The following is an 8,798-nucleotide window of genomic DNA, read 5'->3' as shown; positions in this document are numbered from 1 at the left end:
AGGCCGCGGTCGGTGTGTCCCCGGGCCCCGCTCCCGCCCCTGGCCGCGGCACGGCCCCGGCCACGGGTGGGAGCTCCCTCCCGGCGTTACTGTACGGGGCGGCACTACTTCATCCCCTCTTCCTTAGCAGGACTGCACCGCCTTACAGAGAAGGCTTGCTAAGAGGTACCACATTTCAACCCTCTGGCCTTTGTAAGGGGTCAGACCGGACTCCTGGCTCCCAGGTCCTGTTAAGGAAGGGTTGGAGAGCTGGAGGATGCTCAATCACGATACCGTTAACCCTTGAGACAGATAGTTTTGCTTATTAATTAACGCATAGAGTGGTTGTGTTTCGGGTTGACAGGAGTGCAGCCCTGCTCCATGCTGTATCTGTTTGCAGTCCTCTTCACTGTATTTTTCTTCTTTCAGGCTGCAGCAAAATACCTGTAAACATCTCGGGAGCTTCCTGGGAACTCCTCAAATGAATGTGCAAGCTCCAGCTGTAAGTTTTAATTCAGTGAGTTTTCATAAGCTTTAGTACATGATCCTGGAGGCTGCCATCCTTGGCTACGAGTCCCCCCGACTTGAAACCAGGAGACCAAGAGGTTTTTCTAGTCTGTGTCCTGGGTTTGCTGGTGGGGTCTCCCTGTCTCAGAGGCCTTCACGCTCTTGTTTTGCTCCCGCGCACACACACGTGTGCAGACACACACCGGCCCTGTGTCTGCATTCATCTGGCAGCCGTCCTGGTTGCAGGAGGGAGCAAACGGCGCCAACGGCCTCATCTGTGGGCGCTTCCCTCTCCACGTACGCTCGGTGCACGCAGAACAGAGAGCCCCTTGCCCAGGAATGTACTTAGAGATGGATTTTGGTGAGAATTCAGGCCAGACTGGGCCGATGGGGCAGTTCTTCCCCAGAGCAGCCGGGTCCCTCTCTTCCACCCGCCCAGCCCAGCTCGCGCCGTCCCCAGAGGCTCTGCCCTGCCGTGCCTGGCAGCCCCGTCCCTCTGTGCGGCCATGGGTGTCAGGGCTGTGGGGGCTGTCAGCCCCGGCCCTCGCAGAGGCTGCAGCACAGGCTCTGTATCTCTGGCAGGGGCATTTGGGTGCCCCCCGCCTAGCCCCCTGCACTCCTTTTTGCGCAGGGCATAACCCAAGAGGAGGAGTTAACCCCCAGCCTACAAACGTCCTGGGCGTACAGGGCCCAAAGGCAGCGTTGAACAGAGCAGATACGAGCCAGGAATGAACGTTTGGCCCAGGAATCAGGAATGGTGGTGTTAGGAGGGGGAGTGTGTGAAGCTGCTGATGGTAGCCTGCACCAGTCTGTAGCAGGAAGAATTGCCTAGACTCTTTATTGTTTTCCAGAACTCTCTTCCCTGCAGTGCCATTATAAAGATTTTAAAAGTTTATTATATAGCCCAGCTTAGAGCAAAATGGTCCCTGAATGTTCCTAAAGAAATATTTTTTTTAAATTATTAGGAAATTTTTGCATGCACTTTTATTCACAAATAATGCAGTTTATGGCAAGTGAAACGCAGATATGTTTACTGATCTGATTAAATAGAAAATATGGAAAATATTAGCTATCTCTTAAAGTGATGATGGGAACGGTAACATAAGCTGAATTCTCTACTGTTTAATATGCTCTTCCTGCAATAACACTTTCCTTTTTTTGCTCAGTAAGTTAAACATGTGCTTCTGTCATGTTTTCTTTCTAAACCAGCCCAGCTTCTTTTATTTTCTTTTGAATGAAACATTATTTAATCTTTATTTGACCTTTTTTTTTTTATTAAGTTTTATTTGAACAAACTTTGTGAAAATCGTTCCACTGCCTTCCGTTCCGGGTTTTGTTTAGCTACACCTCTCCTGGTGGCTCTGTTTTTGAAGCTGTGTAGCCTAATGCAAATTGAGCCTGATCCCCCAGCATCCACAGTGCGATACCTCGTTAAAAGCTGCTTGTTACGGCAGCCCAGTGCCCGCTGGTGCTGTCTGCATCCGCTCTTGCTCCGGGTGGATCTCTTTTATCTCCTTTATGCTTTGTGTTCCGCTGTACCTGCAGCCCCTGCCAGAGCTCCTGGGCAGGGAACCGAGTTGTAGCCGCCGGGGCCGTGACCAGATTGTCGTTCCGTGCTGGGGAGGCTGCGGCGTGCACGCAGGCCACGGCTGCCGCCACACAAAGCCCTGCTCTCCGCTCTCACGCCTGGGGTACCCACTACCATCTCCCGGCAGCGGCAGAACGGGTGCTGTCACAGGGAGCTGCATCAAGGGGATTAATGAGGCTGAAAAAATCACTTCTGTTTTTCTGCTGGGTAAAATTTCACCAGGGGCAGTTCCCTCGTCCGGGCTGCTCAGATTATCAGTGAACTCAAATGTTTGCGCTGCATGGAGCAGGGTGGTACAGTGGCGGAGGAAAACAGTTGCGGAAGGTGCTTGAAAGGGTGGAGAAGTGCCATTTGAGCAGCAGTACTGCTTTAAATGCACACCAGGTGTGGCTTTGGGGTCTTGGCTACGTTGTCAGGTTGCATGGTTTGGGTTCATTTCTCCTCAGGAACCAGCTGCTCTTTCCCAACTCCACTTTTCACCTACAGAAGGTAAAGAAGGTCAGGGTGTTTGCAGGAATTTCCACCGCTGTTATCATTTCAAAACCAGCATCCACCTCCCTCTTGGGCTGAAACTTCCCATATTGTTCAATCCTAAGTGGAATGAAAAGCTTCTTCATACAACAGAATATTTTAGTAATGCAAAATCCCCTTGTCTTTCAACTGCTAAGGAAGAGGAAACGTAATTCCCTGGCAGGCATCTGGTCTGTCCCCCCTTAGGCAGAGCCCCTCCCGAAGAGGACGTTTTCCGTGGTTAAACAGGGCAGGGTTCAGGTGACGGTGTCCAGGAAATAGTTTCCACGTGGCTGTGGCGATACCAGCATCTGATCTGTGGCACCTTTGTTACTCAAGTCATATGACAAAAATGAGTGAGGAAGACTACAGTAGGATTCCTTCTGTTCCTGAAATGAGAAATGTGGTTTTTACCTTAACATACGTTCTTAGTTTGGCATAACACTGGCCTTATTATTGTACAGGTATATAAGCAGGAAGGGGGGGGGAAGCTTGGTATCTTGCAGTTTTTAATCAATACACCATCAAACACCATCCTACCTCTTGATCCCTTGCTGCAGGCTCAGCTAGTGAAAGTGTGTTTGATCATTATGTATATGGGAGAACCGGGCTGAGGTTAACGCTGTTCAGCGATTCATTTATGAGGAGCTGCTGCAGAAATAGAATCTGCCTGCTTGTGGATGCTGCTCTATAATAAAAGTGGTCTTTGTTTTGGACAGACAGGTATGCTTGGTTTATTTTTCAGTAGCAACAATACTCAATTTTCCTGTGCCAGCAAAAGTCTTGGTCAAATAGACTTAGTTTTCCTCGACCTAAAATGTGATGCTGCATTCCAAACTTGTGTCTTTCAGCACCTTTCTCTTTTACTACCTGCTTCAAATTCCTCACACAGGAATGAAAACAAAGTTAATTAAAAATCAGTAATGTTTTGGCCTAACAAAGCAGCAGAGGTTTACTTGTGCCTTTGACAATTCCATTTCTGTCCAGGAAGTTAATTCACGTCCAGGGCTGAATGTTTGGTTTCTACGTCAGTTTTCATGAGGTAGCTGTGTGCACAGCTAGGTTTGCATGACACCCTTTCAAAAAGAAGATTATTAGAGATAAAAAGGCCCTTTAGCAGTGATTAATTGCTATAGCAGTGATTAATGGCCCTGTCCAAATATTGCTTTTCACGCGTAACAAGGTACTGATCCGTGCTCGAGGGAAGTGCAGCAGCTGTTGTGTACATCACGGATGGGCATGAGGAAAAACTTCCCCTGCTGCTGCTCACAGACCCTGATCTGGGCCAGTCCCAGCAAATATCTCCAGTTCAGTTTCTGGATTTTTCTCCTAGATATTTCCTTCCTCTGCCTTGTTGCTCAGTCTCAGCTTTCACTCAGGCCCCTTTGCCCCAAAATAGCAACACGCTCTAGCCAAAAATACACTCATTCCTGCGCTGTTGCTCCTCTCTTTCCCTGCTCTGCTCCTGTTTGTCCCATTCTGGCAGCGTTTTTGAGATTTTTGGGGAAGGCGGGAGGACTAAGGCAGCACTGTTCTCGCTCAGCCTCTCCTTGCACCCCGTGGCCGTGTGCTCCCGGCCCTCCGTACCCCCGTTCCTCGTCAGCCTCCCGCTCCGCTCCCCCTGGGCTGTGCAGGGGGCGAGGGGCTTCCTGCGAGAGGGTGTAACCCCCTGCGGCCAGCCCCTTCCTCCTGCACACAAAGCCTTGCAGAGGGAGCTGCTGTCGCAGAAGTTACCCCTGGCATCTGTTAGTTCCTGGTGGCTGGAAAGCAAGTTTGGTTTTAATAAACATCATCACTTGGAGATAAGGGAACTGAAACCAAGCACAGCTACGGCAGGGTTTTGAATCTGCCAGGCAGGCTATCCCTCTTCCCATCCATCTGCAGATTTCTGCACAACCCCCAAGGTCAATATAAAGCTGCGTGACCCGAGTTTGTTCGGTTCCACTGTATTCCTCATCACCAGAGTGCTCTAGAACTTCAGACGTTATTTCTTTCTTGACAAGTGGGAATTGTAGCCACATTTTGCATAGGGAAAGGAAAAAAAAAAAAGATACCAACACTGAATTTCTTTTTCTTCAAATCATAGTAACAGCTTCTATCTAAACTTGAAATCTCACACCAAAGTTTCTCAATATTGGTCTAGTCTCTCAAAACCAAACGCTATCTTTTATTTTGGTCATCAATACAGCCCTTCTCAAAATGAGCTGTGTAAAATAAGCATACAATAGCAACCCGTGGTTGTCAATTTTAAGACTGGGATTTTTTTAAAGCAATGAGCAGCTCTTGATTTAAATGACTGAGCACAGTATCAAGGCAGAGTTCACTCTTGCTGATAATTGTTCAGAAGTACTGATGGGCACTTGATTTGAACCTGACACCAATCAATAGTTGTTGCAGTGTAGCAGGGTTAGACGTATCGGCCATTATGTGTTGAATCAGTTCTGTTACACACGCTTACTCGTGGTCTTCTTTGAATCATTTCCTATTATGCAGAAAACGGGGAATGATGCAGCTTTTCCTTCTATTCCTGTTTTAGATATAACTCCACTTTTGAAACCTGCCTTTCAGCTAGAAGAGCTCTTTGGGGGGCTGAGAATGCCGTTACCACCAGAGGATTAAACACGTAACGAAGTTATGTCATCCCGGCAGTTTCGTTTGACCGGGTTAATTACACAAAGACCAACTGTAAATCTGTGAAATGACCAATTATTTCTGCACCAGACTTCATCTTTGGGGACAGATGCCTTGGCCCCTGCTGGTAGGACTCTTCCTTGCGGCGCTGGGGGAAGGACGAGGTCCCCGAGCCCTGTGGCTGTCCCCTGGGGCCCCAGGCAGGACGGTGTCCCCACAGGGCTCGGGGGCAGCACGTCTCCAAGCCTGTCACACGCAGTCTGAAGCCTCTCTGATTCACAGGCTGTGCTAGAAAGAGTCTTTTCCCTGATCATCTTCCCATCGCTTTCTCTTCTGATTAACTCAAATGGGAAAAAACGTTCTCTGGATCTTTTTGCTAATCTGGAAGCAACAGTAATTTAGATGTTAAGTTTGAAAATTACTAATTCGAGGGAAGGGTGGATGCTAGAACTTGGATAGTTTGTAGAGACAGAAAACAAATTGTGACAACACTGTATGCTGAAATAACTGTTTGTGTGTGGTTAAGATGTGTGAAGGGTGCACTGGTCTGCCTGTTTTGAGACTGTAGAATTACAGGATTTCTAGATTCACAGTTAACTTTATGTTGCAGTTTCATGGGCAGCTTTGGACAGGTTAAGGGTTTTTTTTTTCAGTGTTCATAAAGGTTCATCTAAATTGATTTAAAGTATTCTTGATGTAGGTGAAGGCTGTAGTATTTTTTCAAAGGTGAATTTTTATTCACTGTGACCATTCTTCATAAAAGCTTCATGCAAAGACAAGCTTTTATGTATGCAACAATTACATGCAAAATGTAAGGGTTTGAGTCTGTTTGGGGTTTTTTTTTTGACTCAGGCCTGCTCTGATAACTTGACTTAAGAAATTTCTGCTCTTGGCTCGTGTTTTCCAAATGGCTTACATCCAGCATGGCAGAGATTCAAGCTGAATCACAAGGCACACTTCTCAATGCCATGAGTGAGCACCAGGCCCTCCTAAGTGATGTAGTCGTGAAAAATAGAATGTTACCGTCCTGTATTAATGGTAACTTTATGGCTCTAACAGTAAGGCTGTAAGGAAGAGGAAGGCTTGTACAGAGAGGTAGTATCTTCTTTCAATAGCAGCTTCTGTATCTGAAGAAGATTCAGCTTTTGGGGTGCATAAGCCCTTCCTCAGCTCCGAAACCGAGACAGAAGAGTGCAGGCTACATGCAGCTTGGGACAATTTATTTACAATTTCACTGAACTGTGTAAATAATAAATCAGACAGAGTGAGTGTTCGTAACCATACTTAGTCTGGTGTTTGCTGATTCTCTTGCAGATCTGAAGACAGGTTTGCGAGCCCCAGAGTAGTCTGTCTCCCTACACTGTATGTTTTTTACATAGAACTACTTTTCTCCTCCTCCTCACTGGAGGTTGCATTAGTTAATAGCTTGGTGGATTGAAGCAGAAGGTAGCCGGTCGAACCATTTGTTACTGAGGCCTAAAGTTGGAAACGAGGCTTTTGTAATATTTATGATTTTTTGTTGTCTTTTTGTGCCTTTTTCACCATTTAAATTAAAAGCTTTCAGACAAAATTGATGGATTAGAGGTCTTCCTCAGTTAGAGCTCTGTTTCAGTGTCAGAGAGGCTGAGTCCAGGTCTTTGGCTGCTTCAGCTTTGGAAGATTCAATATCCTAAAGTCAATATTTAAAAGTGAAGGAACTGACAAATCAATAGTAGACAGAGCTCTGAAGAGAATTCTCAGTGCGTAAGAGCACCCACGCCGTTGGGTCTCATCACAGTGATGTGATTTCAGTCGGATTATTAGGCATTAACATCAAGAAAAGCGGTGGCTTCATTTTGTGCCAGAACCTTAAAATTCTTCTCGCAGAATAGTCTTGAGTTTTGCAGGGTTTTTTTGGTTTGTTTCCCCCTGCCAAGGTTGATACTGTTGAAATGCAAGTGTCATTGACAGGGCGAGCGAGGAGGCTTTTGTGTAGAGGAGGCAGGATGGGTAACCTGGCGGAGCCGGGCACCTGGGCTGAGCTCTGCGTGCTGGCGGGCGCTGCGTCTGTCCCGGGGTCCCCTCCCGGGGTCCCCTCGGCCTGGGGACGGCCCCCGCCCGACACTCAGCGCCTGCCCTCGCGGGGTGGCACTCGGCCGTGCTGGGGGGAGCGCGGCAGCCCCGCGGAGACAGGCTGGAGCACGCCTCCTTAGGCCCTGCTTCAGAGGGCGTTCTCCCAGGCCCTGCTGAGCCATAAAGACATCCTCCTGCGCTTTTCTTATCAAGTCATTGATTTGTTTATGAGTGGGGTGTATTCGGTGTGTTTCCTAGCTGAAGCTCTGGCGGGACTCTAACGGTGTGAGAACGCCTCATCCCGCGCTGCCGGCGGGAGCTGAGCGCCACACGGCCCCAGCGCGAGGACGCCCGGATCCCGGCGTGCAGGGCTGGCCCTGGGCTGCCTCCCGTTGTACTCCCGGGTGTTCGGGCTGGGCTGGGTCTGGGGACACCACCCAGAGACACGTGTTTTTCCCCGTGAGCGCCGTCGGCGGGCTGCGGGGGTGCCAGAGCCTGCCGGGAGCGCCTGGGGCTGACCGCGAGCACTGGCACCCACTGCAGAGAGCAAAACCAGTCCCAGTTCCAGCCAGTCAAAACATGGTGTTTCCTATATGGGATCCATCAGCCATGGGTTTCACCGAAGTCCCCGTTTCTGTGAAAAAAACCTCTTCGCAGTGAAGCAAGCTGGTGGCGTTTCACATGAGCAGAGCGACTTTCCCCCCAAGTGATCCAGTTGTAAAACCAGGGCTTGATGTTTCTAACAGGCACAGAAGGAACCCTTGACTCCATCTGTTTTCTAAATCTATGGTGTACTGTTGGCTTTTAAACCAAACAATGTTCAATCTTACCTCCAAAAACTGCACAAAATATTTGAGATTTATTTTCATAAGCCACAAATACAAAAAATAAATGAGTAGGCAATTTTTAAAGCAATGTTCAATCTTGCCTCCGAAAACTATACAAAACATTTGAGATTTATTTTCATAAGCCACAAAGAATAAGTCAGTAGGCAATTTTTAAAGCAAACAATGTTCAATCTTACCTCCAGAAACTATACAAGACATTTGAGATTTATTTCCATAAGCCACAAGTACAAAGAATAGATCAATAGGTGATTTTTACACAGAGAAAGAAACCTATGATTCAGACCCACTTGTTTCTGTGCGTTTTATGTAATGCTCTGCCTAAAATGAAGGGGGTTTGGGAAAAAGACAAAGGAGAAGGCTCAGCAGATTATAACCACACGTGAGCCTGCGCAGTGAAGGCGCTTTCCATCAGGGCGGGGAGATTGAGCCCCGCCAGGTGCAGTGTGGCCGTCCCTGTGTGTGTCCCCGCTCCGTGTGTGTGTGTATGTCCCCCCCTGTCCCCCCGGGTGTGTGTCCCTGTGTCCCCTCCTGTGTGTGGCCGTGTCCACCCATGTATGTCCGTGTGTCCCCTGTGTGTGTCCGTGTGTGTGTCCCCGTGTGTATCTGTGTGTCCCTGTGTCCCCTCGTGTCCCCCCGCCCCGCCCTCCCGCCGCCACACGGGGGCGCCATAGCCGCGGTGCTGC

This window comes from Athene cunicularia (assembly GCF_003259725.1).
Source record: "Athene cunicularia isolate RWA chromosome Z unlocalized genomic scaffold, athCun1 chrZ_part1, whole genome shotgun sequence".
Lineage (NCBI taxonomy): Eukaryota > Metazoa > Chordata > Aves > Strigiformes > Strigidae > Athene > Athene cunicularia.
The sequence above is the reverse complement of the archived record's forward strand: the minus strand, read 5'-3'. Positions refer to the sequence as shown.